The sequence below is a fragment of the Paroedura picta genome, chromosome 6 (genome assembly GCF_049243985.1).
Source record: "Paroedura picta isolate Pp20150507F chromosome 6, Ppicta_v3.0, whole genome shotgun sequence".
Taxonomy (NCBI): Eukaryota; Metazoa; Chordata; class Lepidosauria; order Squamata; family Gekkonidae; genus Paroedura; species Paroedura picta.
The window spans coordinates 7,719,158-7,746,987 of record NC_135374.1 but is presented as its reverse complement, the minus strand read 5'-3'; positions in this window follow the sequence as shown (position 1 = coordinate 7,746,987).

Genomic DNA, 27,830 nt, shown 5'->3' with positions numbered 1-27,830 from the left:
CCCTTCTTCTTTTGCCCTCGATCACTCCCAGCATTAGGCTCTTCTCCAGGGAGTCCTTCCTTCTCATGAGGTGGCCAAAGTATTTGAGTTTCATCTTCAAGATCTGGCCTTCTAAAGAGCAGTCAGGGCTGATCTCCTCTAGGACTGACTGGTTTGTTCGCCTTGCAGTCCAAGGGACTCGCAAGAGTCTTCTCCAGCACCAGAGTTCAAAAGCCTCAATTCTTTGACGCTCGGCCTTCCTTATGGTCCAACTTTCGCAGCCATACATTGCAACTGGGAAGACCATAGCCTTGACTAAACGCACTTTTGTTGGCAGGGTGATGTCTCTGCTTTTTAGGATGCTGTCTAGATTTGCCATAGCTTTCCTCCCCAGGAGCAAGCGTCTTTTAATTTCTTTGCTGCAGTCCCCATCTGCAGTGATCTTGGAGCCGAGGAAAATAAAATCTGTCACTATCTCCATTTCTTCCCCATCTCTTCCCAGTTTGATTACCCCTGTTCTAGAAGGTCCCCGACTGAATCGCTTGCACCTGCAAAGTAAAGGCCTTGGAGACCTGTTGCTGAGAATGAAGTGGCATGGAGTGACCCAAGTGGACATGAGGGGAACAGGTCAAAAGTTTCGAAAGCGTCGGAAAACCGGAGATCGTCTCATAGAAGTTTAGTTCCCATGCCCTCTGAAGGCAGCGATGGCTTCCCTTGACAAAAGAGAAGGGGAAGGAAAGCCAAGTTTTGCAGGGTTTGTAAAACGTGAAAGCGTGAAAGCGTGAAAGCCTTCTGTTGAGTCCATTGGCATGCTGCGGCCGTCTCGGGAACCTTTGAGCAAACCTCACGGAGGTGAGCGTTACCTGGAATGCAGCTGGCCGGATCATGATTAATTCAACCCGCTCCTGGAATCTGTTGGAATAAATATTTCCCTCTTTGAGAGACTGGCAACAAGAATTTATTTCCGGATTATATGCAGAGATGATGGAGAGCAGTATCAATAAATCATGAGGGTTTTCCAGGCTCCTTTGCCGGCGGATGGAGGGTGGCTGTCCTGGCAGGTACATTTATAAGGCACGGTTTCCTTCATTTACAATTCAGAGGACCTGCGGCTGAGTGTCAGACGCTGAGTCATGCTGATTTCGGCTCATGGCTTCCGTCTCTGCGGCCGTTGTAGCCTGGGGAGGATGTGAGAAGCGGTGATGGGGCATTGGGGGCTTCCGAGCGATGGCTCGAAATGCAGTTCTCCTGTTGCAAGGTGGTCTTCTAAGGAGGGGTGAATACCCAAATCTGGTCAAAGAGTTGGTTTTAGTACCTGGCTTTTCACTACCTGAAGGAGTCTTCAAGCGGCTTACAATTCACTTCCCTCTTTTTCTCCCCACTACACACATCCTGTGAGGTGGGTGAGGCCAAGAGAGCTCTGACAGAACTGCTCTTTTACAACAGCTCTAACAGAACTAGAACTGGTTCTGTTGGTCACCCAGCTGGCTGCGTGTGGAGGAGTAGGGGATCAAACCTGGCACTCCAAATTAGGAGCTGCTGCTCTTAACCATTACATCAAGCCGGCTCTTCTGGAGACAGGAGGACCAGAACTGTATGCAGCTAACATGGCATGGTCCCAGGCAAATCAAGAACAGATTTTTCTTACCGCCCAGCTTCTGGCAAGACCACAGCAAAAAAACGCAGAAACATCAGGATGGTAAAAGGAAATACTGCTTTTCGCAGAGAGTGCTTAAAAGGTGGAATCCGTGCCAGAGGATGTGGTGATGGCCACAGGAATAAATAACTTTTACAGGGGATTTGTTCGATGCGTGAAGGAGAGGTCTGCCAGTGGCTGCCAGCTAAAAGCAACCTCCAGATGTTCAGATAGATCGAGATACCTGAAGAAGTGAACAGGGACTCATGAACGTGCCACGAATGTCGTTAGTCGTGAAGGTGCTCCTGGACTCCAGTTCTTTTCTCCTGAAACAGACAGACTAACAACTATCCATCTTGACTGGTCTCCACGGAAGGCACCACATTTAGCTGTACCAGGATGGAAATGTGTCGACCTTGTGATTAAGGACAGATGGACTCTTGTTCAAGCTGCATCTGAAGAAGTGAACAGTGGCTCACAAATGTGGTTAGTCTTTAAGGAATATTTACTGCATTTAGGATTCTACTTGACCATTTAGGATTGTGACAGAAGGGGGCCTTATAGCAAAATCCAACTAGTATTCCATCAAGGTCAAAATTGTCTGCTCGACCGGTAGCAGTTCTCCAGATGTTCAAGGAGACATCTTTGACAGCACTTCCTACTTGGTTCATTGGTTGCCAGATCAGGTTCATGGGGTTGGTTTTTTGACCTTTAAAGACATCTGCAGTCTGGCCCCAGCACATTTGAAGGACCGTCTGACTCTTTATGCCTCTCACAGAGCCCTCCGTTCTGCGAACTCTAATAGGTCCCTGGCCAGGGTGAAGTTCAGCTGACCTCGACCAGGTCCAAGGCCTTCTCAGTCCTGGCCCATACCCGGGCTGATTCTGCACTTACTTTGTTTACTCCGTTGTGGATCCTGCTGAATTCAGATTGATTTGAACTCGGGTCTTCCCCTGCGTGGTAGGTGAGGCTGAAAGAGCCCTGATATTACTGCTCTGTGGGAACAGCTTTATCAGAACTGTGACTAGGCCAACGTCACCCAGCTGGCTGCAGGTGGAGGGGGGGTGGGGAATCAAAACCGGCTCATCAGGTCAGAAGCTGCTGCTCTTAACCACCACACCAAGACAGGTGAGGCTGAGAGAGTTCGGAGAGAACTGGGACTAGTCCAGGGCAACCCCCCCCCAGCCTCCCAGGCTTCACAGGGAGGAGGAGAAGTGGGGAATCACTCCTGATTAGAGTCCCCCAGTCTTCCCCTCTACTTCTAGAGTTGCCAGCTCCAGGTTGAGAAATCCCTGGAGATTTGGCGGGTGGAGTCGGAGGGGAGGGACGTACAGTTCACCTTTCAAGGTGGCCATTTTCTCCAGGTGAACCAATCTCCGTTTGCAGGAGATCAGTTAACATCCCAGGAGATCTCCAGCTACCACCCGGAGCTTGGCAACTACAACTCCCCCACCCTGGCTCATGTGTGGCCCAGCGGACAAAGCAGCTTTAGTTCATTTGTGGGTTCTGGCCTCACCTTTTCCTGGAAAGACCCCAAGGGAATTTGTGTCCAGGCAATTCATGGCGAGAGACGGCAAATTCCAGCCAAAGCATCCTAAAGACAAGCCTTCTGCTGCCCGCAAATACTGCAGCGTCCCCCCTCGGAGCAGGAAACCTTTCCCCTTCTCCCCCTTTTGCGGCCGCCGGTCGAGGTGCATCGAAATGCGATTGCAGACAATTTAATCACAGCCCCGGAAATTTATTCTGTTTGCCGAACTCGTATTTTGTAGCGTGCACAAAGATGCTATTGACTCTCGGTGGAAATAATGTCAGGTAAGGGGGAAAAAAAAAAGGAAAAGAAAAAGAAAAGGTCAGCTTTCCTTTTCCCTTGAATATTCTGCCTGGAGGAATCAACAGATAAATAAAACATTGGGCAATTTGCTTAGGAGACAGAGCTGTCCTCTTCGTCTTCTTCTGCTGCCACTTTGGGGATTTTCGCCCGAGGAGGAGACTTCAGAGAAGAGTAAGCACAGCTTGAAATAACAATGGTAGGGTTGGGGATAAAATACTGGAGGAGGCGGGAGAGGAACAGCAGAGGGTAGCTGGAGCCATCCAAGGGTTGTAACTCAGCCGTGGGTGGCAGAAATCATTTCCCTTGGAGAAAACGGGGGCTTTGGAGGGCAGACTCTGTGTCAAGAGGGGCCAAACTGTGGCTCCCCAGACGTCCATGGACTACAGTTCCCATGAGCCCCTGCCATGCTGGCAGGGGCTCATGGGAACTGTAGTCCATGGACGTCTGGGGAGCCACAGTTGGCCCACCCCTGCTCTAGGGCATTATGCCCCAATGAGGTCTCTTTCCTCCTCAGACTCAATCTCCAAATCTATTGGGTTAAAACTAGGTATGCCAATAAAGGTGAATGAATGAATGAATGAATGAATGAATGAATGAATGAATGAATGAATGAATGAATGAATGAATGAATGAATGGATGGATGGATGGATGGATGGATGGATGGATGGATGGATGGATGGATGGATGGATGGAATATTTTTTAAAAATTGCCTTCAAAACACAGAAGCTTTACACAGTATCTCCGGTCCTTCATGTTTTCCATTTAGGGGGACAATGTCGTTCCAACAAATTGCAAAGATGGTCTGACTCCAAGGGTAAGAAGTGAAAGAAATTTCTCGAAGGTCCTGGCAGGGTTTCCTGAATGGGTAGGAGTTAATTAATTTTTAATATGTATTTTAAATTCGTTAAACTTTTATTGGATGATATGACCATATATGATCATGTTGACCTGCCCTTCTCCGAAAATGGTCACTGTTGGGCCTGGAAGGACTGGGAAGGGAAGGGGCCCTGGGAGGGCATGCATACTGCTCTGCTTCTCAAACATCTTCTGCATGATGGCGCCACTTCTGGGGTTTCTTGAAGCCTGAGGATTGTCTCAGGGGTTTATCAACTTAAAAAGTTGAGAAGGAACGCTTTCTCAGCCAGGGTTTCATGAAATCACAGGGTTTCAAGATGGCCCTGGAATATACTTTAAATTTGTTAAATATGTATTGCATGATATGGTCATGTTGTCTCTCCTCAAATGGGCAATGATGAACCAGGGATTCTGGTTTTTTGGCGACGGGGGGTGGGGGTGGGGAGGATCATCTGGGCATGGAATTGGGGTCATTGTGAGTGGGCAGGTAGTTGTGAATCACCTGCATTCTGCAGGGGGTTGGACTAGATGACCCTGGAGGTCCCTTCCCAACTCGACGATTCTGTGACTCGGAGGGAGGGGGAAGGGGAGGGACTCTGGGTGGGCATGTCCACAGCTCTGCTTCCCAGCCATATTTTGCAGGATCTCACCACTTCTGGGGTTTGTCAAAGCACTAAAAAATGTTTCTGGGTTTTCTCAACAGTAAAAAAAGAGAGAGAGAGAGAAAGGCTGCTCTACATGAATAATCTCTCTCTCTCTCTCTCTCTCTCTCTCTCTCTCTCTCTCTCTCTCTCTCTCTCGGAGATCAGTGGTAATCCCAGGAGAACACCGGTCACTTACCTGGAGGCTGGCAACCCAAGAGATATGGTAGCCATTTTACCATGGGGGGGGGGGCTGCAGAATCCCCACCCCAGCTCTCATTTTCCCGTGGGCAGTGAGAGAAAACTAAGCCAACAACAGGCCCCCCAGCAGCAGCATGACCTCACTCCTGGAGGACGCTCGGAACTCCACGCCTCATGATTTACCTGCCCCCAAAACACCAATAATTTTGTAAACTTTTTTGCCTGAAGTTCGATGCTCACTGAGGTAACGGCACTCTGTCTTTTTCGTCATAAGTCTCATTTCTTGAGGAATGCGGGGAAAGAGAGCATCGCCTCAGAGCGCCACGACTGAGGAGGTGGTGAGCTCCCCCTCACTGGCGGTCTTCAAGCAAAGGTTGGATGCACACTTTTCTTGGATGCTTTAGGATGCTTAGGGCTGATCCTGCGTAGAGCAGGGGGTTGGACTAGATGACCTGTGTGGCCCCTTCCAACTCTAGGATTCTGTGATTCTATGATTCTATGATTCTATGACTGCTCCGTGCCACATTGGAAAAGATGCGACAGCCCCCCGACACCTAGTGGAAAAAAAACGCATTATCTCTAAGCGTAGTGCGATCGGAGGCATCTTGTTTGCATAATTTAACGCACCGCATCGCTTAATGTGGAGTGAGGAAACAACACGGCTGTGCTCCGTGGTCTTGTTCACTTGCATCAAAGGCAAGGCTGCAAAACACAGCCCCCCCCCCCCTCAAATTCACCCTATTACAGCTGATAGGTTTCAACAGCAGAAGGCTGCGTGCTTGCCCTGCCTATGAAACCTCTCTAATAGGGCATGTTTACATTCCAGTCAGGGAGCGGAAAAGAGGCAAGAGAAGGGAAAATGTTACCATGGGCAGGATGGGCATCCATGTACACCAAGAGAGCCCGACTGGGGTCTTGATTCAAATGTGGACAGCCGGGTTTGATTCCTCCACATGCAGCCAGGTTAGGATTGTCCAGACTTTCTCAACCAGGGTTTCATGAAACCCTGGGGTTTCTTGACAGCCCTGGAAGGGCATCCCAAATAGGTGGGAGTTCATTTTTAAAAATATATTTTTAAGATTTATTAAACATTTAATAGGTGATTTGGCTCCATTGGGGGGTTGAGGCCAGGGTGACGGAAGATCTTTCGCCTCCACCGGGGGTTTCTCCCCCAGAAAAACTAATAAAGCATCAATCTTTTTAAATTGTTGTTAGCCGCCGTGTGCGATGGCCTAGAAGTATGACTAAACAAATAAACAAATAAATAAGGACATGCTGATCCTCCCCTTTCTCAAAGCAGCCAATGAAGGGCCTAGAGGGGGGTGGGAAGGGGAGGGGCCCTGGGTGGGCGTGTCCACAGCTATGCTTCCCAACCACATTCTGCACCATCGTGCCACTTCTGGGCAAAGCCAAGAAGAATCTTCCAGGGGTTTCCTCAATGGTATAAAAGTTGAGAAAGGCTGGGTTAGTCACAGTCCTGCTAGTGCTGTTCTCCCGGAGCAGTCCTATCAGAGCTCTTTCAGGCCCACCTACCTCTCAGGCGGGCTTCTTTGGGTCTGGGAACAATGAGTATATTCTCAGTTGCAGAGCGTACGGCCCTGCGGGGGACATGGGCGAACTAACAAAGATATCTGAAGCCTCTCCTCTGTATCTGGGTCTGCCAGCTGATTGATCGTTGGGGAAAGTAGATCCCCTCCAAACCCAGACTAGGATTTTGTTGGCAATCTTTAGGGATAATTTATTCTGGAATTTTAACATACATTAGATTGTAGATTGAATTATATATTTTTATGGAATATTAAAATAAATATATTGCAATCTGTCCTGAATCACTCAAGACAGGTTGAACTAGACATTTAATAAATAATCATATAATAATAATCAATATCCCTTGTGGCTGAAGTTGTTGGTAAGAATAGAGATGAACTATAAAAGAAAAGAAATAAGGGACATTCGCTCCCTTTCTAATCCTCTGCGATCCAGTTTTTCAATGAGGAAGCATTCGACATTCACAGTAGCAGCTGCAGGGAAGAAGAAGAAGAAGAGTTGGTTCTTATATGCCGCTTTTCCCTACCCGAAGGAGGCTCAAAGCGGCTTACAGTCGCCTTCCCATTCCTCTCCCCACAACAGACACCCTGTGGGGTGGGTGAGGCTGAGAGAGCGCTGATATCACTGCCCGGTCAGAACAGTTTTATCAGTGCCGTGGCGAGCCCAAGGTCACCCAGCTGGTTGCATGTGGGGGAGCGCAGAATCGAACCCGGCATGCCAGATTAGAAGTCCGCACTCCTAACTACTACACCAAACTGGAAAAAGGGTTGGGTACATTTTCAATCTTTGCTGAATCAATATCTAAAAGAAGAAAATAGAAGAAGATGGGAGAATCTTTGATATTTGTGAAACCCCAAAGTATTTTGCGTAAGGCTCATTTGGGGGATTTCCCTTCAGATTCTCAATCGAATGCTATTTTCCCTTCTATGTGCATCAAGCTGAATATCTAGCCACGCTTTCAAACTTGGCTCTTGTAAACATTTTCTCTTGAAACTGGCCTCACATTGATATGTTCTAGGTAGCAGTGTGTGTGAACAGGATCTTGGGATCCTTGTGAGCTGTAAGCTAAATATGAGCAGATGGTGTGATGCGGCGGTAAAGAAGGCAGATGCCGTCTTGAGCTGTATCAACAGAGGCATCACATCAAAATCGCAAGATGTCCTAGTCCCATTGTATACCGCATTGGTTGGATCACACCTGGAGTCCTCTGTGCAGTTCTGGAGGCCTCACTTCAAAAGGACATGAACAAAATGGAGAGGGTTTAGAAGAAGAAGAAGAAGAAGAAGAAGAAGAAGAAGAAGAAGAAGAAGAAGAAGAAGAAGAAGAAGAAGAAGAGTTGGGTCTTATATGCTGTTTTTCTCTACCCAAAGGAGTCTCTGAGTGGCTTACAATCGCCTTCCCTTTCCTCTCCCCACAACAGACACCCTGTGGGGTGGGTGAGACTGAGAGAGCCCTGATATTACTGCTCGGTCAGAACAGCTTTATCAGTGCTGTAGCAAGCCCAAGGTCACCCAGCTGGTTGCATGTGGGGGAGCGCAGAATCGAACCCAACATGCCAGATTAGAAGTCCGCACTCCTAACCACTACACCAGGGGTAGTCAAACTGCGGCCCTCCAGATGTCCATGGACTACAATTCCCAGGAGCCTCTGCCAGCATTAGCTGGCAGGGGCTCCAATTCCCAGAAGCCCCTGCCAGCATTCGCTGGCAGGGGCTCCTGGGAATTGTAGTCCATGGACATCTGGAGGGCCGCAGTTTGACTACCCCTGCACTACACCAAGAGAAGAACAATGAGGATAATGACCAAGCCCTAGGAGGAAAGGCTGAGGGACTTGGGAATGTTCAGCCTGGAGAAGAAGAGGTTGAGAGTTGACATGATTGCTGTCTTTTAAGTATTGGAAAGGTTGAAGGCCAGATCCTGAAGGTGAAACCAAAATACTTTGGCCACCTCATGAGAAGGAAGGACTCCCTGGAGAAGAGCCTAATGCTGGGAGCGATCGAGGGCAAAAGAAGAAGGGGGCGACAGAGAATGAGGTGGCTGGATGGAGTCACTGAAGCAGTTGGTGCAAACTTAAATGGACTTCGAGGAATGGTAGAGGACAGGAAGGCCTGGAGGATCATTGTCCATGGGGCCGCGACGGGTTGGACATGACTTTGCAACTAACAGCAACAATACTTGGATCAGGCAGGGAGCCATTCCTGTTGGCAGTAGAGGATAGGTCCCACACTAATGGGTTTAAACTATGTCTAGAACGGTACCGGGAATTCCCCCCCCCCACACAGTCTGAGTAGTTCAGCCGTGGAATGGGCTGCCTAAGGAGGTGGGGAGCTCCCCCTCACTGGCGGTCTTCAAGCAGCGGCTGGACAGATCCTTCTCCTGGATGCTTGAGGCTGATCCTGCACTGAGCAGGGGGGTGGACTAGATGGCCTGCATGGCCCCTTCCCACTCTCGGATTCTAGGAGTCTAGTTCAGCCATGGAAGGGGCTGCCTAAGGAGGTGGGGAGCCATGGAAGAGGGCAGGGAAGGGTTCCTGTTGGCATCAGAGGAGAAGACCTGCAAGAATGGGTTTAAACTATGTGTAGAACAGCCTCGGCTAGATATCAGGAAACAATTTTTCACAGTCCGAATAGTTCAGCAGTAGAATCGGCTGCCTAAGGAGGTGGGGAGCTCCCCCTCACTGGCGGTCTTCAAGCAGCGGATGGACAGATCCTTCTCCTGGATGCTTGAGGCTGATCCTGCACTGAGCAGGGGGTGGGACTAGATGGCCTCAACGGACCCTTTCTCCTCTAGGATTCTATTATTCTATATTCTCCTACCGCCCCACTGACATTTGCCATGCTGCTGTGGGTGACCTATTTACGTTCCCTTTCCTTCAGCGAACATCGCTCTTAGGGTTAATCACGCAGAGGGACAGCCCATTTTTCAAGTGCCCTGCCACAGGTAAGCTTCCATTTTTTAAAAATAGCACATGGAGATAAAGGTCATTTGCTCCTGTTGGAGAGCAGCGCATATTAAATGTTCGCAGGCTGAAGGTCAGAGTACCTGGATAAATTTAGTGACCTGTGTGGAAAAAAAAATGCCTTTTTGCTGCGTAGAGGCTGAAATGAGCATCTTAAACATTTTTCCTCTTTGGACAGGAGAGGAGGGGGTTGGGCAGGGGAGGTCCAGGCTCCTATCAGCTCACCTCCTAACACATCCAAAAGAGTGGGTCAACCCCCCCTTCTCCTCTTAGCAGGAAAATAGAGGGCACTAGACAGACTCCGGGGATAATCTCCATGAAGTAATTACTGGAGATTCCAGAATATGCTTCTCTGACCTGGCTTGACGTGGTTAGTGGGTGAAAAAAAAGTACAGGTGATAAAATTCAGGGGAACAAGGAATCATAGAATCATGGAGTTGGGAGGGACTTCATGGGTCATCTAGTCCAACCCCTTGCACTATGCAGGACACTCACAACCCCCTCGCTCATCCACTGTCACCTGCCACCCTCTTGAACCTTCACAGAATCAGCCCCTCCGTCAGATGGCTCTCCAGCCTCGGATTATAATGTCCAAAGATGGAGAATCCACCACCTCCCAAGGAAGCCTGTTCCACTGAGAAACCGCTCTGTCAGGAACTTCTTCTGGATGTTTAGAAGGAATTTCTTTTGAACTAATTTCATCCCATTAGATTTCTTTTGAACTAATTTCATCCCATTGGTCCATCCCTCTGGGACAAGAGAGAACAACTCTGCTCCATCCTCTCCATGGCAGCCTTTTAAATACTTGAAGATGGTTCTCAGATCCCCTCTCAGTCGTCTCCTTTCTAGGCTAAACAGACCAAGCTCCCCCAACCTTTCCTCCTACGTCTTGGTCTCACCATCTTTGTTGCCCTCCTCTGGACACACTCCAGTTTGTCAACATCCCTCTTCAACTGGAGTGCCCAAAACGGAACACAGGCCTCCAAGTGAGGCCGAACCAGACCAAAGTAAAACATCCCCTCCCGTGATCTGGACTCGATACTCCATTTGCTACAGCCCAAAATCTCATTTACCATTTTATCCACAATCTTTTGCCCTGCATCTATCCTAGCAGCCAGACCTCTAGTCTCAGGTCTGGAGGGGCAGACATTGACCACGGGTGTTGCCTGGAGTGCTACAACAGGCTTTAAAGTAATGGAGACTTTGTAAACATCTCTAACTTTATAAGCAAAACGAGCCTGTCCTATATCTGAACATAGGGCATATTTAGTAAGAGGGATAGAGGATTTGGGTTTCTACTCAGTTTCTTTTGAAATCTCTTGCTCAGTCTGGTGCTGTGCTAAAACTGTGTTTGCAAACATTGTATGTATGTATGTATGTATGTATGTATGTATGTATGTATTTATTTATTATTTCGATGTATATACCACCGCATTTCCTAGGAAGTGGCTACTCTTCCAGGTGTGCACCCAGTAGTAAATTGTCCTGGTGATGGCCAAGCGCTGAGCAGTTGGAGACCTGGAAGCAAGGCCTCATTATTGTAAAAGGGAAGCTGGGAGAACATGAGATATTCAGGAATGGGTCCTCAGGCTAGCTTCTTCATACGCACTGCTTTTCTATATGCAGGAATATCTTAAAAATTCACCTCCACTTGCAGTATCAGTCCTGGAAGAGTTTCAGAATGTCATCTGTGTCTAGTCTAGACCCTCTCTAATGCATTCAAAACACATAACCAGTGACCAAGAAAAGGTGTAAAAATTACTGTACCGTTAGCTGTATTGGGAATAGGCCATGGTGTCAGGGGAATGAACTTCAATGCTTCTTTTGAAGAAGAAGAAGAGTCGGTTCTTATATGCCACTTTTCTCTACCCGAAGGAGTCTCAAAGGGGCTTACAGTCGCCTTCCCTTCCTCTCCCCACAACAGACACCCTGTGAGGGAGGTGAGGCTGAGAGAGCCCTGAGATTACTGAAGAAGAAGAGTTGGTTCTTATATGCCGCTTTTCTCTACTTGAAGGAGGCTCAAAGTGGCTTACAATCTCCTTCCCTTTCCTCTCCCCACAACAGACACCCTGTGGGGTGGGTGAGGCTGAGAGAGCCCTGATATTCCTGCTCGGTCAGAACAGTTTTATCAGTGCCGTGGTGAGCCCAAGGTCACCCAGCTGGCTGCAGGTGGGGGAGCGCAGAATCGAACCCGGCATGCCAGATTAGAAGTCCGCACTCCTAACCACTACACCAAACTGGCTCTCAGTTTTGGGTGTAAGAACAAGCAATGATAGTAAACCACTGTCCCAGATCTCATGAGCTATACTCTCGGGTCCTTTGAGGGAGGATCTTATTGCTTACTCCTTGCACAATTTCCCCAATCTAAACTATGCCACTTGTGCAGGTAACCTTGAAAACTCAATAATGTGTCTTCTCCATGTCAGTCGTTCCCCTTTTTGTCTTTGCTGCCATTGTAATTCCTGTATTTTGTCCCTAGGTGTCACTGGAGTACTGCTGGTTTCAACACATCAGGAGACTGCAAACAAGGCTATTGCAGAAGTGGAAGAGAAGACCCGAAAAAAGGACAAGGCTCCCATCACAGAAAGAAAATAGCATCAAGGCCATCCATAGTGATGACTTTCTAAAGGGGCCCAGACTCCTCCCCTTCTGGGATATTAAGCAGCATGCCCTCCCAATTCAAGAGAGGCATGTTAAAAAGTCATGGTACCCCTCTCTTGTAAGAGATTCTGGGCTAAAGATGGGCATGATGATTCTAAACTGCAAATGCATTGTTGGGCTCAGTTCATCTGACTGATAAGGGCTCCAGTCCTGCGTAGGATCACAGAAACGTTTTACAAATTCCAATATGGCTTGCTGTGCAACAGCAGGTCACTGACCCCCCTGCTTTTCCTTGCAGCTATAAAATCAGAATTACGCAGGGCTGGAAGAGACCATCCAGTCCAGTCCCCCACTTTCTCGAGGACTTAAAATTCACAACCTCCTAACAGGTGCTCATCCAATCTCTTACTAAAACCTTGCAACGAAGGAGATTCCACCACCCTCCGAGGCAGCCCATTCCATCTCTAAACTGCCCTTGACAACACAAAAAAACATTCTCATATTTAAAGCAGCGCCTTCTTTCCCGTCATTTGAACCCAGTGCTCCTAATCCTTGTCTCTCAAGCTGCAGTAAAACAAGTTGGCCCCTCTTCAACATGTCTCCCTCCTACATAGTTAAACGCAGCTATCATACCAACAGGAGAGGGGTGACTTTTTTCACATGTGGTGGGAATGTAAGAAAGCAAAACAGTATTGGGAGAATACACTTGTGGAATTTTAAAAAAATGTTAACATTTAATTTTGGAAAAAAAAAACAGAGTTATTTCTATTGAACCTTTTGGAGGGCAGGGTCCACGAAGAACATAGAGTTTTATTTATGTATGCTACTTCTGCAGCCAGAATTGTTTTTGCTTTAGGATGCTTTGGGCTGATCCTGCGGTGAGCCGGGTGTTGGACTAGATGGCCTGTATGGCCCCTTCCAACTCTATGATTCTATGATTCTAAATGGAAGAGCCCTGATATTCCCTCCACTGAAGAATGGTTAAGAAAACTGGCAGACTATGCTGAAGTTGCCAAATTGTCTGCCATCTACAAAGATCCCAATCTTGGAAAATATGCAAAGCGATGGACATTGTTTTGGAATTATATGAAAAAAAAACTATCCAGACTTTGCGAAGATTTGTAAAATTTAACATAGCAACAGCAGGTTCTAAGCATAGTTATGTCACAGATTTAGGTTTACTATTTCATTTGTTAGGACTAGGTGAGAAGTCTTGAATGTATATTTGTATTTATTTGTGATTGAATGTTAGATTGATGAATTTATGGATTAGTGATGGGTATGGATATTTACAAGAGTCTCTTGTGGCACAGAGTGGTAAGGCAGCCGCCTGAAAGCTTTGCCCATGAGGCTGGGAGTTCGATCCCAGCAGCCGGCTCAAGGTTGACTCAGCCTTCCATCCTTCCGAGGTCGGTAAAATGAGTACCCAGCTTGCTTGCTGGGGGGTAAACGGTAATGACTGGAGAAGGCAGTGGCAAACCACCCTGTATTGAGTCTGCCATGAAAACGCTGGAGGGCGTCACCCCAAGGGTCAGACATGACCCGGTGCTTGCACAGGGGATACCTTTACCTTTACTTTATGGATATTTTGTTTGATATCACAATAAAATATTTGAATTGAAAAAAAAAACACAGCTATCACACCACCCCTTGCCCTCTTCTTCCCCACGCAACACATACCCAACTCCCTCTGCCTCTCCCCGTAAGGCCTAGATTCCAACCCCTGAGCCATCCCAGTCGTCCTTCTCTGAACATGTCCCCAACTTGTCAATGTCCTTCTGGAACCACAACACCCAGGACTGGACACAATAGTCCAAAGTGAGGTCAATAATGAGGGCGATAACCTCTTGGGTCCTCTGCTGTGTGATCTTTGTGCCTATTGGACCTCCGACAGCGACAAAGAATCACTGGATAAGAATGAGGATGTGTTAATACCGGGCAAACACACGGCCCAGCGCCTCAATCCAATGTTATACACGACCGGCTCTCAGAATGTGGATTACTGTGCTTGAGATACTGTCAGCTGCTATTTCAAGGGCTGAGCAGACCGTCTTAATGCCACTGTATTACTTGACAACTTCAGGCCACTAGGACGGCCTCGCTGCGTAAAAGAAAAACCCATCTGCTTGGCTCAGTCTAGCCGGATACCCCTGAAAGCTAATATGCAGGACATGAACACTGTTGCCATATCTCCTGCAAAGCATTCTGCATATCAATCATTACAAAACCAGTAACCCTGGAGGGCCAATAACGGGGCTTAGTGCAACCTTTTATAGTCCAGTGGTCCCCAACCCCCAGTCCGCAGACTGGTACCGGTCCGTAGATCAGTTGGTCCTGGGCCATGGCTCCTTTTTGTCCTCCTCCCCAGCTGCTGCCTCGGGGGCTGCCCTGCCACTCTGCCACCGGCTCACCTTTGGTGCTCTCCAGCAGCCGCCATGGCTGTGGCTCCCCTTCAGCGTGGCACTGCACAGCTGCTGCTGGCAGCGCCCCCCAGCAGGTGGTGGGAAGTCAGGGGCACCGGCGGGAAAGCAAGTGGAGCAGGGGCTCAGGCGGTGAAGACGTCCCTCGGCAAAAGACTACCCCCCCCCCTCCACGGGCCTCAGTAAAATTGTCAAGCGTTGACCGGTCCCCGGTGATAAAAAGGTTGGGGACCACTGTTTTATACCATTGAGAAATCCCTGAAACATTCTTCAGGCTTGAGAAACCTTAGAAGTGGTGTGACCGTGCAGAATATGGTTGGGAAGTACAGCTGTATACATGCCCATCTAGATACATATCTGACGAAAACGTACACCCCAGAATCTTGTCGTTTGCAAGGAGCTACTGGACTGCATTGAGCTACGTCATTTGGAGCATCTAGGTTGGCCCTCAAGTTTAAATTGTTGCTTTCTGCCCCGATTCCCATCCAACGGGATCTGCCTCTGCTTTTCCAAGCACCTGGGGAAAGGGATCTTACGTTCAGAGCAAAGAAGGAGGCAGGAATGGAGACTTCTGGAGAATGCTTTGATCTGCACAAGATCAGCAGGGGGCAGCGTCCTCTTGAATCTACATCGTCCTGAATCTACATCTACATCTGAACCCTCTCCATTTTGTTCACATCCTTTCTGAATCCTGACTTTTTTTCATCTTTAAATTGGGAGCATATTTACCTCTCAGTGCCATTCCTGAGAGAAGGCTGAGGTTCTCTTGAAGTATCTGAAAGTTTGTCACTTGAAGGCAGGCAGGGAGTGGTTTGTGTCGGCAGCAGAGGAGAGGACACGCAGTAATGACTTTAAAGTACATGTAGGACAGTACCAGGTAGATATTAGGGAAAAGATTTTCACACTCAGAATTGTTCAGCTGTGGAACGGGCTGCCTCAGGAAGTGGGGAGCTCCTCCTCACTGACAGTCTTAAAGCAGCAGCTGGACAGATCCTTATCCTGGATGCTTGAGGCTGATCCTGCATTGAGCAGGGGGGTGGACTAGATGGCCTGCATGGCCCCTTCCATCTCTTTAAGTGTATTCTATATGTCCGACAGTGATTTGGCTTTAATATGATCTGTACATGAGGTATGACCCTCCCAATGTCTCTTATTCACTGCAAATTATACTGAACGTCATGTTATCAAATTGCAGCCAACTTATGGCAACCCCACCGATGGGATGTATCAACAGACACATAACATCAAGACAAGTAAGAAGAAGAGGAGGTCTGCATGGGCTTCCTCTGCAGACTCTCCCTTGGTGGTCTCCCATCGATCCTAGCATCCGAAATGTGATGAGATCAGGCTATACTGTGCCACCTTCCCTTCCCATAAATCATGGGTGGGCAAACTGTGGCTCTCCAGATGTCCATGGACTACAATTCCCATGAGCCCCTGCCACTGGATCATGGGAATTGTAGTCCATGGAGATTTGGAGAGCCATCGTTCGGCCACCCCTGCTGTAAATGAACTGATTGATATACAAAAAAGAGAGAGAGAGAGAGAGAGAGAGAGAGAACGTCAGTCGAATTTGGAGAAAATGGCATTAAAGGTTTTTTTTTTAATAGTCTAGTTTGGCCATAAATGACATTATTTCACAGAGGGGAATGACACGAAAGCTTTTATTCAAAGGTGACTGACGGGAGAAAAACACGTTTCCTGTTTCAGGGAAGCCTCGAAACGAACAACTGTCTATGCCCTGCACAGAAGAAGGGGAAAAAAGGAAGAAGTCAGGTCTTTTCAAATTATAGCGTGTTCTCATTCGTGCCAAAGCCCCCTGGGGAAATTTTAGAGTCTGCCTTCAGCTCGCTGGTAGTTTAAACGCTACTTTTCAGTACAGCTGCCTGATAAACGCAACAGGTAATATCCCCAGGATGCTGAAAAGGTTGACAGCACCTGGTGGACCTGGAATTTGTGGCCTTAAAACACCCTACTTTGACGAAATGAGCAGGGCTGGAGGCTGGCGGAAGTCTAACTAGCTCTTATGAGGCAGCCGGTTTTAGCGATTTGCAGGGTCATTCAGAAGCCATGACTGGAGGTGGTTATTCTAGTAAAGGAACCATATCACAGAATTACAGAATCACAGAATCCTAGAGTTGGAAGGGGCCATACAGGCCATCTAGTCCAACCCCCTGCTCAACGCAGGATCAGCCCAAAGCATCCTAAACCATCTTAGTGCAGGAAAACGCAAGCTCTGCAGTGTGCATAACTGAGTGCAATATGAAGGGGGACCTGCAGGGGGTGTCAGAAGAGATGTGCATTTAGCATAGATAGGACATCTATGCTCCAGTGTCCTGATTGGGTCAACAGGAGACTTCCTGCTTTTTTGAGCACACTTCCTGTTACTAGTTGAGGACCATAACATTAAACAATATCTCCAGGAGATAATCACAAGACTTAAGGCCATAAAGCACATGTCACCTGTACTGGACCAGAGCAGTGGTCCATCTAGTCCAGCATCCTGTCTCACCCAGTGGCCAATCAGTTCCTCTGGAGGGCCAGGAACAGGACAAAGAGGATGAAAAGCTAAGAATAGAATCATAGAATCATGGAAGGGGCCATAGAGGCCATCTAGTCCAATCTCCTGCTCAGGTCAGGATCAGCCTAAAGCATTTGTCCAGCCACTGCTTGAAGATTGCTAGGGAGGGGGAGCTCCCCACCTCCAGAGGCAGTTTATTCCACTGCTGAACTACTTTGACTGTGAAAATCCCCCCCCCCCACCTGATATCAAGCTGATATCATTCTCCATGTAGTTTAGACCCCATTACTGTGGGTAATTTCCTCTGCTGCCAACAGGAACCTTTCGCTGCCCTCCTCTAAGAGACAACCTTTCAAATATTTAAAGAAAGCAATCCAGTCCCCTCTTAACCTCCTCCTCTCCAGGCTGAACATTCCCAAGTCCCTCAGCCTTTCCTCCTAGGGCTTGGTCCCCAGGCCCCGGATCATCCTCGTCGCTCTCCTCTGCACCCTTTCCATTTTGTCCATGTCCTTTTTGAAGTAAGGCTTCCAGTACACCAGATGGGGCCTGACCAATGTGGTACGCAGTGGGACTATGACATCTTGTGATTTTGATGTGATGCCATTGTTGATAACAGCCCAAGAGTGCATTTGCCTTCATTACCACCGCATCACACTTCCTCCTCATATTTAACTTGCAGTCCACAAGTACCCTAAGATCTCCTTCATACACAATGCTACCCAGAAGAACAACCCACCTGGTTCAGACCAGAGGTCCAACTAGTCTCACCCAGTGACTAACCAGTCCCTCTGAAGCTCCGACATCAAAGCATAGAGGCCGAGGTCTTCCCCTGATAAGGACATCAGAGCCCTCCTGGATCAGACCAATAGTCCACCTAGTCCAAAACTCTGTCTCTCCCAATTGTTAGCCCATTCCTCTAGAAAGCCAGCATCAAGGCAATAGAGGTCAAGGCCTTCTCCTGTTGTTGCCTCTTGGTTGTGGGATTCAGACGATTAGTGCTTCTGAATGTGAAGATTCCCTTTAGTCACCATGGCTAATATCAATTCCCTTCATACAAAAGGGAAAGAACCATCTGAAGGATGTAAGAAGAGCCCTGCTGGATCAGACCAGTGGTCCATCAGACCAGTGGTCCAGCCTCATGTCTCACCCAGTGGCCAACCAGTTCTTCTGGATGGCCAACCACAGGGCATAGAGGTGGAGGCCTTCATAAGAACATCAGAAGAGCCCTGCTAGATCAAACCAGTGGCCCATCTAGTCCAGCATCCTGGCTCACTCAGTGGCCAACCAGTTCCTCTGGAGGGCCAACCACAGGGCATAGAGGCTGAGGCCTTCATAAGAACATCAGAAGAGCCCTGCTGGATCAAGCCAGTGGCCCATCTAGTCCAGCATCCTGCTTCACTCAGTGGCCAACCAGTTCCAACGGAGCTCCAACAAAAAGGCATTGAAAGCGAGGCTTTCCCCTGATGTTGTCTCCGGCCCTGGGACTAAGAGATTTCTTGCCTCTGAAGGCAGAGGCAGCTGGGATAAGTTTTAGCCCCCTCAACGCCTCGTGCTGTTGACTTAGTTCACCCCAAGGCCATGAAGGTGTCCTTGCCCAGCGTCTCAAAAACCTCTTACGAGACTCACTATGTAACTGTAGAAGAGCGCAAAACGTTGGCTTCCATTTTGCTTATTTGAAGTAACAAAAGCTGGCACCAAACGTCTGTTTGCGTCTGTCCCATAATTGTTCCTCTCCCGATGGATCCATTTCTACCCTCCCCTACCTCATTTTGTCAGAAGGACCATTAAGGCGGTAAACACAGAGGCAACGACTGGATGGGGCTCGGCTCCAGACAGTCTGAGAGGTGTAGGAATCGTCATCGCAAATGTGTGACCACATTAAGCTGTTGATTAAACACTCGGTAATTGGGCCTGGCGCATACCAACCGGGAATGCGAAGGTGGAGATAATGGTTACAGCTTTCCGGCTTGCCTTCCTTGCAGGAAAAAATAAACCTCTTTCTTTTTGTCTCTTCTTGAGATTGGGATTTAACAGTGCTATTGGAATAACTCCATGGCACCCAGTACCAAAACAGGACAGAACTTTTTTGAGGAGCACAAGACAGGCCCGGTCTGGTACTAGGGTCGCCCGATCCAGGTTGTGAACCTGCTGAAGATTTGTGGATGGAGTTTGGGGAAGTCAGGGAACTTAACTGTCTACGATGCCATAAATAACACCCTCCAAAGCATCCGTTTTCTCTTTTTCCATTGAGAAACCGCTGAAACATTCTCCCACTCATAGAATCATAGAGTTGGAAGGGAACTGCTGGGTCATCTAGTCCAACCCCCTGCAATATGCAGGACACTCACAACCCTCTCGCTCATCCACTGTCACCTGCCGCCCTCTTGAGCCTTCACAGAATCAGCCTCTCCGTCAGACGGCTATCCAGCCTCTGCTTAGAAATTTCCAAAGATGGAGAACCCACCACCTCCCGAGGAAGCCTGTTCCACTGAGAAACCACTTCAACTGTCAGGAACTTCTTCCGGATGTTTAGATAGAATTTCTTTTGCATTAATTTCAACCCATTGGTTCTGGTCCGTCCCTCCAGGGCAAAAGAGAACAACTCTGCTCCATCCTCTACATCAGGGGTAGTCTACCTGTGGTCCTCCAGATGTCCATGGACTACAATTCCCATGAGCCCCTGCCAGTGTTTGCTGGCAGTGATTTGTGGGAATTGTAGTCCATGCATATCTGGAGGACCACAGGTTGACTACCCCTGCTCTACATGGCAGCCTTTTAAATACTTGATGGTGATCAGATTTCGCTCTCAATTGTCTCCTCTCCAGGCTCCCCTAACTTTTCTTCATACGTCTTCTGGACACACTCTGGTTTGTCTACATCCCTCTTCAACTGGGGTGCCCAAAACTGAACACTCATTTGAGAAACCCTTCCAGGGCCGTCAAGAACCCCTGGTTGAGAAAGTCTGCCGTAGAGGAACTAACACCTGTAATCTGAAGGTGAGCTATTCTGTGAATTTAGGCAGATTGTAGGTGAGCAGCCAGAAGGGATCCTGTCAGTGCTTGGCTCTTTTGGCCCTTTTTTGCATGCCCAGGAAGATGCCATTCACCGCTTTGGGATTGGGAGGTAAATTTCTTCCAAGCCAGACTGGCCAAGGATTCTGGTTTTCTGGGGAGGGGGGGAATCATCTGGGCATAGAATGGGGGCCCCTGCAGGGGGACAGGTTGTGAATGTTCTGCATTCTGCAGGGGATTGGACTAGATGACCCTGGATGTGCCTTACTATAATTATATGGTTCTATAATTCTGGGGGATCCCCAGGTCCCAGCTGATGGCTGATGGCTGGCATCCCTATCTGGGCTATGTTGGCAGAGTTTAAATGTGACAGAAGATAGAGCACCAAGCTGCTTAAGAGAATGAAATAGTTCCTTAAGAAGAGAAACAAACTTTGTGAGTAGGAGATGGAGAATCCTGGCTAATTGTTCTGCGTTCATACTGCCTGCTCTGGAGACAAGCAGGGAGGAAGTGTGCGCAAAGGAACAGGAAGTCTCCAAATGAGCCAATCAGGATACAGAAGACTACTGGAAGAACATTAGGAAGTTTCTAATTGAACTATGCTAACTATGTATTATGAGCCTCTTGTGGCGCAGAGTGGTAAGGCAGCCGACTGAAAGCTTTGCCCATGAGGCTGGGAGTTCAATCCCAGCAGCCGGCTCAAGGTTGACTCAGCCTTCCATCCTTCCGAGGTCGGTAAAATGAGTACCCAGCTTGCTGGGGGGTAAAGGGTAATGACTGGGGAAGGCACTGGCAAACCACCCCGTATTGAGTCTGCCATGAAAACGCTGGAGGGCGTCACCCCAAGGGTCAGACATGACTCGGTGCTTGCACAGGGGATACCTTTACCTTTACCTTTAACTATGTATCTCCTCTGATGTTGCCTGTAGGATATTTTTTATAGGCTGTTGAATCACATTACAAATTTTGAATATTCCACATCTGGCCATAGACAGCAACCGAAAACATGAGTGGAAAGTGAAACTAAACCGAAAAGATCATTAAATGATCCTTTTCTCCAGGACCATTTCCGCATTAGGAGGCATACCTTCTTTTAGCCTCGCTTTGGATTTCTTTTCGATGCTGCAATTTAGCCTTTCTGCATTTGGGCTTTCCTCCCCTTATTTCCCAGGGTGGTGGTGGTGAGGAAAGGGGCATTCCCAAAGAACTCAAAATGGCAAGTGTGGGAGAAAACCTGATTGCATGCATTTCCACATTGGGTAGCCTCAAATTAGACTCTGTTCAACCCTGCTTGTAAGGATGAACTCTGGTTTTCTGGGGATTCCTTTGTTGCCAGCCCAATGAGGGGGCAATTCAGGACTGCGTCTGAAGAAAAAAAATTTAGTGCAGAAATGGACAAAAAAGTTGACCCTTTAAAAATGCAAATTTGAACAATATTGCTAGTGCGGAAATAGCCCAGGACTACTGATCTTTGTAATCTGGAGATGAGATGTAATTCCAGGGGATCTCCGGTCCCACCTCCTTCCAGTACGTGCAAAAAGGGAGTTTCACCACTGAGACACTAGCCCCACCTCAAAACGGAAAGGACGCTATCCTAACCAGAACAATAATTACCACAAGGTGCTCGGCTATCTGTCTCCTGCGCCATGGCCTCGGAAGATTTAAGCAGCAATAAACAATTTTATGTGCCGTTCGTCCAAGCATATCTTTATTTGCTATAAAGGAGGAAATGGCTGAGAAAGGGGAAAAAATGGAAAAATAACGCATAAAACCATGTGCATAAAAAAAAGGAACCCTGAAAAGACCACGTAGATAGATAAATAAATGCAAAAAAAAAAAAAAAGGAAAAAAATCAATTAAGGATGATGGTGGTTATCAAACAGTTTTTATAACAATGGTGATTTCAAAGCAATAAATACCTTGGAGCAATTCATATATTGTGCTAGATAGAATACAGCCCTAGCCTCTAGTAATGGTCTTCTTTGAGATGTTTCCAAAGCCAGATTTTTCTCTCCTGATCCTGATCCTGATGACAAAGCCAGGCAAATCTCATTGCCAAGTCCTGTGTCTGGACTGGAACATTGTTATTAATTTCTGTCAAAATGTGGCTGCTTCCCCTGGCAAGAAACACAAAAATATGTCAATGTCCTAGGGTTTCTTAAAAACGTACACATGGTCTAGAATAAGGCTGGCAACTGGTGGGAGGACTGGGAGGAGGAAGATCCCGGGAGAACAATTAAAAAGGAAAATAAGACCTTGACGACTTCCCATACTGACCGAGTGATTCCTAGTACTACCCCGGAGAGAGGAGTGTAACTCTTGTGACTGTCTGAAACTTATCAAGAGAGTTTCTGGTGATCGCTAGAGCTACCCTTGTCACTTCCGGTTAGCTCTAGGAATCATCAGGAACTCTATGGTCAAAATTTCCTGGAAGTAGACTAGGACTTGTTTTTCAATTGGACGGGGCCAGTACTAAACAGAGGCAGATGAATTGTCCATCTAGTCCAGGATCCATCCATCCTTCCTTCCTTCCTTCCTTCCTTCCTTCCTTCCTTCCTTCCTTCCTTCCTTCCTTCCTTCCTTCCTTCCTTCCTTCCTTCCTTCCTTCCTTCCATTTCCGGCTCCTCCACATGCAACCAGCTGGGTGACCTTAGGCTCGCCACAGCCCTGAGAAAGCTGTTCTGACCAAGCAGGAATATCAGGGCTATATCAATGGAATCCTACAGAAGATCAAGTTACATGTCAATATGTGCCAGTGAAATGTAGGGACTTTCTGTTTTCTTTGCCCTGCTTGTCTAGATTGGCTCAGCCAAGCCCCATCATTTTTCATCTGCATGTAAGTTTTAAAATGCCATTGAGCAGTTGACACTTTGCCGTTTTCGATGTGCAAGCCCACCAGCCGCTCCCTGCCCTGTTTTGGCACGGAGCTTCGTATCTGTTTTCAGCAAATCCCCCGTAGTTTTTGCCCTAGTTTTTCATGCAAACTTTCCATCACTGCTGAGCCAATTTTTCCCCCTTTCATGAAAGTGAACAGCGACGATTTCCTCTCTCCCCGCCCTCCCCACCTCCTTTCTGTTTTAAGGGCAATCTTTCCCATAAAAGTTTGAAAACTCTGTTGGAGTGTTTACAAATCGCAGACTTCTGCTATTCCTTATGACTCCATCCCCACAATAACTGAGAAATCGCTTGGGGGACCATCCCTTTAGAAGATCTAAGACTTTCCGGATGACTTCCAAATCGGTGGGAGGAAGCTTCAAGTCTTTCTGAAGTGTTGGCTCAGTTTAAAGGTGGAGTGAATCAGGGAGGAAGGATGCTCTAAGGAATTGAGACCCTTGGAACGCTGCAGGAGATTTTATGTGGGGGGGGGGGAACACATCAGGAAGTTCCTAATCTAAACATGCTAGCTATATATCTCCTCCAATGCCCCCTGCAGGATATTCTTCATGCATTGTTGAGTCAAGCACAGTACAGATCTTTTGATGTTACCCAACTAGGGAAGGGTGGGATATAAAATTGTTGTTTTCCAAAATGAAGCATTGCTGAAACCATTTCTAAGAAGATGGAGGGGGTAGAGGATTGGATACAGCAGAGGAGGGGGAATAAATCCAAGAGAAATATGTCTTTCATGAGAAGTTAGGGCTTCCCCTTTAAGAGAAGCCTTGCAACCTGGGAACGAGGAAGCCTTTGAACTGATGTCCTGGCTAATCAAGGTTTTCCTACAGTGTCGGAGGCAGCAAGTTAGTTCAGGAAAAGCAGAGAACTGCATCTTTACTCATGCCGATTTTTCAAATATCAAGGGTTATATCCACTCCAGGATATCACGGGGGAAAGGGAGGGTCACTCCGGATCAATCATGCTTGTTGCAGAGGAAAGATTTAAATCTGCCAAAATCAAAATGGAAATCGCATTCAGTGTAGACGGCAGGGACTGAATCGATCTGGGATTGGATTAATAGCTCCATGCAGATTCAGCCCAGGTTTCCATTTCAATCCAATTGCAAGGGGACAAGAAGTTTCAAAGTAGACTGTCCCCTCTCTTTATGCCCAAACCCAATTTGGGCCAAATTTCAAATGACTCCCCCTGCCCCAGCACCTTCCTCAAGTAATAGCTCCTTAACCCCAGCCAGTGCAGAATATATCGAATTTATAGGGTGACATTTGCACCGTGTGTCTGGTGAAGCCCAGACGCTTGTAATTTAAGGGGAAGTCATTTATTCCCCAGTGAGTCTTTTGTCAGAGCGTTTGGGAAAAGCTTTCTCGGGCGTCACTTAAACAGGGCATCCATCACGTGAAGGCGGCAGGCTCTTTAGCCAAGCCAAGCTCTTACACTGCACAGCCTGGGATGTAAACAAAGATAATGCATTGGATTTTTGGTATTGATCGCTCTGAGGGAGGCTAAAAGCATCACTCCAGACAAAAGGGGGGACTCTTCCGAGTTGAGCAGCTTGGTTTGGACTTGGTTTGTGTTAGGCATTGCTTCTCTCTTTCTCCCCTCCTAGATTCCTCTGGCTGATTGTAACTTCTCCCCACCTTTTCAACTTTCTTCACTGGTGATTAATGGCAAGCCACAGTTGGGGGGTGGTCTTATGCTGCTTGGCTAAACTGAAGGGGTGTAGGAAGCGTCTTTAGGTGGGCATATAAGAACCAATTCTTCTCCCTCTCCTTCTCCTTCTCCCTCTCCCTCTCCCTCTCCCTCTCCCTCTCCTTCTCCTTCTCCTTCTCCTTCTCCTTCTCCTTCTCCTTCTCCTTCTCCTTCTCCTTCTGTCCTTGAATAACTCTCAGTTTGTCCTTCCCAGAACGTCGAAACCCAGTGAGGTAAATAGGTATACCCTTGTCCCAAAAGGGCTGGATGATTGCGACCATCACGCTGGTAATGAAAAAAGAGTCCGCCACGTCCCTGACAGATCTGTCTTGGGATAATTGGTATAATTTCAGAAGACGCTGTCAAAAATCGTCCCGGATTGTCATTAATTGACCTGCCAGACACTGGCTCCTTTTAGAGAGGTTTTACTGGAGGTCATGTGATTCAAGAACATTGCTGAAGTTCAGCTGGCCCAGAGAATTCCTAGCTAAAAGTACTCCTCAATTTCTCATCCTGCGAATTTTGAGTTGAATTTTTCAATTTTGCTTTTCCTTGCACTAATCCAGGGATTCTCAGCTCCTACTCTTCTTTCCAGGCTACATGAAGCCGCCATAATAGTAGTAAAGGTGGGCGAGGGAGCAAAAGAAGGGCTAAGGGGGTGGGTAGTGATGTCACTTCCAGAGGTGGGGGAGGGGGCGTGGTCAGCTGAAATCACTTCTGGGGCTCCTCGAACTCTGAGAAATTATTTTCAGCAGCTCCTCCATGGTCAAAAGGTTGGGATAGGCTGCCCTAATCAAACACATTTCTTTGCTTGTTTTCATGACATCATGTATGTTTTTCTCTATAATTCCATTGTAACTTAATGGAAGAGCCTCTGCTTTGCATATAAAAGGCCCAAGGTTCAATCCCCAGCATCTCCAGCTAAAGTAGGAAATGAGGAAAGCTTTTGTCTGAGACCCATTTGAGTACACAGGCTTGGCTTTGATGGACCAAAGATACTATCCCTTTCACTGTAAGAACAAAATTCTCGCTACATATATGTTCCACATAATATATTGTAAGGGCTTGGATGAGGGGCTCATAGCTTAATTGCCACTCAGCGCTTAACACCCACTCAGGGCAGCTGTCCCGCCCCTGAGTGCCGCCTCCTCCAACCAGCTTGCCTGTCTGTCCAGCAGCCAGCCAATCACCTTCCACCCCCCACCCCTGACCACCCCCCTCCTCCTTCCACTTCCCTCCGAGGCTCGGAGGCTGCAGATCCATGCTGTGTGTGAGCTGCCCCTGCCGCTGAGTTCTCTAACAGCTGCCTGCAGCCTTTCCAGGTCCTGGAAAGTTCTTCCACCCCACCCCCCAATCTAGCGCCCATTGTATTCCTGAATGCAACGGGCTTGGCCCCTAGTATATATATATTTGCCAGGGGACATGGTGGATACTGGGATTTAAGGACAAATGCCTTCTCAGGTTCAGACCCTAACTTAGCCTGGCCGGTGTACCCAGGACCATCCCAGGGCATGGCTTACCGTCCTGTGTTCATTTTTGCTTCCTGCTTGCTCATTTTGATCGTACTTCCATGTTTTGTGAGCTGCTCCGCACCCCCCTGGGGAGACAATCGGGACAAGAACACTGAACTAAATAAATAACGTTGGGCAAACATCAAAGATCTTTCAGAGCTCTGGAATAATTGCTCTCGGTTTCCCTGTCTTTGATCGTGCAACTTGACATGAGGGGATAAATCCCAACATGCTGAGTAATCAGCATCATCTCGAACTTCCTGGCGTCTCCCAATTTCCCTAGTGTGAGCCAGCTTCCGTCTCTGAGAAGGAATTTGTATTTGCAAACACCCCCCCCCCCGCTTCCAGGTGATGCAAGTTGGACTGACGGCAGGGCAGGTGACCGTGATCAAATCCCGCCAGCAGGGCATTCATTGCTGGGTTACAAAGCCGACGATTCTGTACAAGGCCGACTGCGGAGATTTCAAATGCAATAAAAAGGGCCTCTTGAATAAATTAGCTTGTCGCATTGCCACACCGCCTGACAGCTGGATCCCATGAAGTAACGGCGCTGGGCCACCCTTCTCAGAATAGCTGGCTCCGAAAAGGACCCACTGATCAGACCGACCACAAGTATGATTGTCAGTTTCCAGATGGATAATGGAGAAGATCTCCTGCTATTGCGGTTTTAATCTGGGTTTTATTGTGGGGGTTTTACTCTGTAGCCCTCCACAAGCCAGCTAGCCCGGGAGTGGCGGGAAACAAATTGAATATATAGATGGATGGACGGACGGACAGACAGACAGATCAATGGGAGGGAGGGAAGGGGAGGAGCCATGGCTGGGTGTGTCCACAGCTATGCTTCCCAATCATATTCTACACAATCATACCACTTTCAGGGTTTTTTCCAGGGTGAAAAGATTGAGGAAGTTTGCAGTTGGGAGAAATGGGTTTCCAAACTAGCTGATCTGAACTGGAGTTTTGAGGCTCATGCCCATTTCTACTTCAGCTTAAAACAAACCAGAGCATAAAAACTTAGCGAATGAAGCAGATTAAAAAGAATTCCTGTTTCCAGACTTAGAATATAGCCATGTTGGTCAACAGTAGAAGAGCGAGTCCAGAAGCACCGTACAGACTAACAAGAATCAAAGCTCCCTATATCAGATTCAGCTCTCCTTGATTCGAACATTTATAACTTGAAACTTTTGTTGGTCTCTAAGGTGCTCCTGGACTCGAATCCAGCTCTTCCAATGCAGACCAATATGGCTGCCCTCTGCATCTGAAAACTGAATTTTTCAAAAAAAATGTTTCATTCTCTAATGTCAGGCATTCTCACCTAGGGTTTTTGTGAAAGCTTGGGGTTTCTTGAAGGCCTTGGAGGGGTTTCCTGAATGGGTGGGAGTTAATTAATTTTCTTAAAGTGTATTTTAAATCTGTTAAACATTTATTGGGTAATATGACCATATATGGCAGTGGTTCTCATACTGGGGGTTGAACGACCCTACACAACAGCCTTGCGGGGTAGATCGAGATAGAGTGTTCGTCTGTCTGGAGC